Below are 6,044 nucleotides of genomic sequence, written 5' to 3'. Positions count from 1 at the left end.
TCTACTGAGAAGTGGACGAACTTCGAGGAATTCTTGGATTGAATCTCTGAGTACACATTTCCACTCAGATTCAACAGCTTCGTCCATGTCCTCTCCTTGAACACATCAGGAATGCAAGTGTCCTCAAAAGTCTCCATTCTAACAACTCTTTCCATAATGATTGCGGCTCGTTTGTGGCAATCGTTATAAGCCATGTCTGCATCAATGGAAATGAAGTTGTCGGAGTTCGTGCGTGGACACTTGGATGATTTCTTGGAAGCAGATTGTTTGGTTGGAGACATCTACACAAGGAAACACACAACAAAAAGAACCAAGTGCAAAACCACCAAAAACAGAACACAAACTTGATTAGTGTCAAGTTAGTCCAAAACATAAGCATAAAGACTTAAAACAGAACACAACTGTGTTAAAACAACATACTTTAAGTGCTAAACCATGTAAAAATTACTAAAATGTAAAAAAAAAAAAAAAAAAAAAAAAAAAAAAAATAGTAACTATGCATGTGTGTGCATGATGTGTGCATAGTGTGTGCCTATGTGATGCATGGCAAGGCATGGTGAGGCACATGTGGGTCAAAGTGTGTAAAACAAACACCCAAAGATCAAAACATGTTAAACAAGTTCAATCAAGGGTAAACCTAAAAATTGGAACTCATTTGAGTCCAAACAACTTAAAAATGCCACTTGAGCATTTTATCAAACACATGGAATGCAACACTACACTACACAAATGAGAAATGCATGAACAGATGAAAATATGCCTAAATACAAGATCAAATTGCCACAAGGGGCCAACACAGATACACACAAGACAAATGGGACACAGCCTAATCAAAATTTTGAAAAATATTTGCCCAAAATCATAGTTCCCAACCCCTATTTCGAAAATCCCTAATTCAAGAACCCTAAAACAAATTCTGCATGATCTAAAATGAAAAGCTAAAAAGAATGTTAAGAAACATACCTTTGAAGAGATTTTGTAGAAATTCGAACTTGAAATTGGAGGGTTTTGAGTGAAAATCAAATTTGGGTTGAGAGAGGTTCGAGTGAGGCAAAGGAGGGAACACAAGAGTGTTTTAAAAATTAGTCACATCAGCCCTATAAAACTGAAAACACGCATTTTTCGCGGGTTAGATAGTTGCAAAATTACTCGCGAAAAACACCACTGAAGCACAAAAACTTTCGCAGGAAGCTTCTAGTAGCGAAACAGTCGCGAGACAGTCGCGAAAGTCTCTATATGAAATTTGTGTTTTCTAGTTTTTGCCCTAAACTCTTTTTGAGAAAAGTGCTTAGTCGCAAGCTTCTCGCGAAAAGGCCTCTGAACAAGTTTTTGAAGATCAACACAAAAATGCACTTTGAACAAAAAATTAAAGCACGAAAGTATAAAATGACTTTAAAAAATATATAAAATACTCAAAAATCTTTTTGGGTTTGATCGGCAAGCAATTGAGCATACACATCACATTTGAGCATGTACAATCACACAAATGAAATAAGCATTAATTGAACTTAACTTGTGTGTTGTGGGTGAGTATCAAATGTGGAATAGTCCTTAGACCAGAGTGAAACTTCAATGATCAATTCAATCAAGTCATACACAACTGGTACTAAGTTAAGTGGTTTATTTCAATTATAGAAATGAACATATATGACCTCCCGCAAGAAAATGATTACAAATCTTAGAAGCTTTTCATTTGGCTTCTATACAAGACATAACATTTGATCATTTTTTGAACAATACATCTCATTTTGAGATCGGTACTTGAAATTTTTGATATTTCAATATTGAGAATGAGCCTTTGGCTTTTTGAGCACCATACATTTCAATTAAAAAAGTCGTTTTCCCTTTTTCCTAGTCAAATACTAGTATGTGCGACGATTTTTGTAACTCATAATCTCTTTTTCATTTTGAGATTTACATTTGGTGAGCTATAATGCAAAAGCATAAAAGTAAAATGGGAAGAGATATAAGCACAAGTCTATGCAAGTATCAAGACCATCAAAACTATTGACCAATCATTCATGACAAGCTTGAAGATCTATTTACAACAATCACACATAGTTTTCAAGATTTTTTCCACATAGATATATGTGCATACAAAACAAGCTAAGCTCGTAAATGCACTACGCCATTAATATGAAGGTACTAGGCCAAACTCACATGTGATATACACAACACAAGCGATCAAAATTTTTGGAGATTTTTCAATTTTTTATGGGTTTTTGACTTTTTAACACACTCAAAAACAGAACAAGCAAAGTAAGATCAACAAAAAACAAGTACAAAGCAAAACTTGTAAAAGAAACATCATTAAAGTGAACATGTGAGACCTATAAAGCAAATATGCATCATTGAACAACATGAGGTCACACGAGAGAGAGTTCAAGGAATGATACCGACACCAATCGTCTTACGCAAAGACTCAAATCTTGGACCATCAAGAGGTTTAGTAAATATGTTTGCCTTCTTGTTGTTAGTGTTGATAAACTCTAAACACACAATCTTTTGCTCCACCAAGTCTCAAATGAAGTGGTACCAAATCTCAATATGCTTCGATTTTGAGTGTTGAACCGGATTTTTGGACAAGTTTATGGCACTCATGTTATCGCAAAACACACACATAGTGTCTTAAGTGATTCCATAGTCATGTAAGAGCTTCTTCATCCATAGTAGTTGTGCACAACAACTCCCTACTACAATGTATTCAGCTTCAGCCGTTGATAGAGAGACTGAATTTTGCTTTTTTGCTCATCCACAACACCAAGTTATTTCCAAGATAAAAGCAAGCACTTGAAGTGCTTTTCCTATCATCAATGCACTCGGCCCAGTCAGCATCCGAATATCTAGCCAAGCACTCATTTGAGTCTCTTGAATACCAAATTCCATAGTTAGATGTGCCATTGATATAACGAATGATTCGTTTCACTGCTGTCAAGTGCGACTCTTTGGGAGCTGCCTGAAATCGTGTACATACCCCCACACTAAAAATGATGTCCAGTTTACTTGCAGTGAGATAGAGAAGACTGCCAATCATGCTTCGATAGATTGTTGGGTCTACGTCCACACCGGCTGCATCAAGGCTCAATTTTGCCGCGAAAATTATAGGAGTGGAAGTATGTTTCTTAGAGTCTAGACCGAATCTCTTGACAAGATTTTTGGCATATTTCTCTTGAGAAATAAATATCCCATCTTTCCGTTGTTTCACTTGAAGCCCTAGGAAGTAGTTTAGCTCCTCCACCATGCTTATCTCAAATTCCCTTTTCTTTTCTTCCGAAAATTCATAAGCTAGGTGATCGATTGTGGATCCAAAGACAATGTCATCCACATATACTTGAGCAACAGGGAGAGATTTCTCATCTCTTTTAACAAATAGTGTTCAATCGACTTGACCTCTCTTGAAACCATGATCCAATACGTATGTGGTAAGGCGATCATACCAAGCTCTTGGTGCTTGCTTCGGCCCATATAATGCCTTTTTCAGCCTTAGCACATGATCCGAAAAGTGAGGGTTTTGAAACCCCTTTGTTTGCTCAACAAACACTTCTTCGTTTAGAAATCCATTCAAGAAGGCACTCTTCACATCCATTTGGTATAACTTGAAGTTCATAATACACGCTATGGAGAGAAGAATTCGGATTGACTCTAGTCTTGCTACTGGAGCAAATGACTCATCAAAGTCTATACCTTCAACTTGAGTATATCCTTAAGCCACCAATCTAGACTTGTTTCGGACAACTTCACTATCTTCATCAGTCTTATTCTTGAAGATCCACTTGGTGCCGATTACATGTGTATCCTTGGGCCTTGGTACCAACTCCCATACATCATTTCTAACAAATTGATGCAACTCTTGGTGCATGGACTCTACCCAATTCTCATATTTCAAAGCTTCCTCTACTTTCTTGGGTTCAAATTGAGCAAGATAACAATTGTACGTCACATGATTCACACTATAGCCTGGTCCTTTTCTCAAACGAATTCCCTTATCTAAATCACCAATGATATTGCTTTTGGGATGATTGAGAGTTACTCTTGACGATGGTCTCTTGGAAATGGAAGGTTCCCCATCACAAGAGATTGGAGGTTGAACTTCCGGAGGGGTGAGTGGGCTTGAAGATCCTTGTGTTGATCTAGTCTCCCTTCTTGATATAGGAGGTGTAGACTCCTTTTTCGGTGATTCTTTCTCAGCATCATCACCTTGAGACATGTTGTCATCACCCTCATTCTTCTTAAGGTTTGGTCCTTCACCATCATCATCAATATTCTTTTCTGAGATGGTGTCATCTATGACCACATTTATCGATTCCATCATCATCTTAGTGCGCTTATTGTACACTCTATATGCTCGACTATTTGTGGAGTATCCTAGGAATATCCCTTCATCACTCTTAGCATCAAATTTTCCAAGATTCTCCCTATCATTGAGAATGTAACGCTTACTTCCAAATATTCGGAAATATTTCACCTTCGGCTTCTTTTCTCTCCAAATTACATACGATGTCTTCTTTGTTCCTGCTCGAAAGAAAATCCTATTCCTAATGTGACATGAAGTATTCACCACTTCAGCCCAAAACTTTTGTGGAATGTTTTTGTTGAGTAACATTACTCTTGCCATCGCTTGGATCACCCGGTTCTTTCTTTCAACCACCCTATTCTGTTGTGGAGTCTTTGGAGCTGAAAATTCCTTCTTGATACCGTGCTCATTGCAAAAAGCTTCAAATTTTGCATTTTCAAACTCCTTCCCATGATCACTTCTGATTTTGACTATGGGAACTCCCTTTTCATTTTGTAGCCTCTTGCATAACCTTTCCATCTTGTCACATGCTTCCAACTTCTCTCTAAGGAATTCTACCCAAGAGTGCCTTGAGAAATCGTCAACTACGACCATAATATAGCGCTTTCCACCCATGCTTTCTGTTCTTGTTGGACCCATTAGATCCACATGAAGTAACTCCAAAGGGCGAGAAGTAGCAACTACATTTACTTTAGGATGGGTAGACTTTGTTTGTTTTCCCAATTGACATGGACCACAAACATTCTTCTTAATCTTTCTAAACTTTGGTAAACCAACCACTGCTTCAAGCTTTGAAACTTTTGCCACTTGTTTGTAATTTGCATGCCCAAATCATTGATGCCATAACTCCAAAAGGTTCACTCGAGCACTTTGACATGCTATTCTTGGTTTGGGAATAACACCGTAGCAATTGTCAATGGTCCTAAGTCCCTTCAATACTTGAACACCTTCTTCATTTAGGATTAGACACCCTTTCTTTGAAAATTGGACTAAGAAGTCTTCATCACATATTTGAGTGATACTCACCAAGTTCACTTTCAATCCTTAAATGTACAGAACATTAGTCAATAAGGATAGTCCTGGAATATCAACGGTTCCCTTTCCAAGAACTTGTGAGTGGCTACCATCTCCAAATGTCACAAAGCCGTATTCCTTCTCCTTAAGAGTTTTGAACAAAGATTTATCTCCAGTCATATGCCTTGAACAACCGCTGTCAAGATACCACAAACATGAATTAAACACTTTCAATGCGGTATGTACAAAAAGACAAGCATGAAATAGGCATTCTTGACCATCAAAGGAAGACTCTTCTTTCTTTACTTCATTCATAGATGAGTAAAACTTCCTTTTCAAGCAATCAAGTTTATCACACAAATGTCTATTCCTTCTCTTATATTTATCAATTAAGGAATTCGACTCACACAAGCTATTATGAATATCATGATTCCTATGAACTAAGGATTTTAGCATGTGTATAAAAATTCTAGCATGTTTCTTTGATTTGAATAACTCTAAAAGCTCATTACTAGGACAATCTCCAAATGTGCTAATAGAGTCATTATCACAAACACCTTTACTATGCTTCATGTTGGCCTTTGCCATAGCACTATCCATAGTAGGCCAAGGGATCTAGGATCACACTCAGGTAATAAAACCACAGTGAGTGTACCCGCTCTGATACCAATTGAAAGCTCGAAAATGTGTTAAAATACAAGAATTGTTTAGACCCCCAAATTAAAGATAACGGCTT

The sequence above is a fragment of the Quercus lobata genome, chromosome 10, assembly GCF_001633185.2.
Source record: "Quercus lobata isolate SW786 chromosome 10, ValleyOak3.0 Primary Assembly, whole genome shotgun sequence".
Taxonomy (NCBI): Eukaryota; Viridiplantae; Streptophyta; class Magnoliopsida; order Fagales; family Fagaceae; genus Quercus; species Quercus lobata.
Note: the sequence above shows the minus strand (reverse complement) of the source record.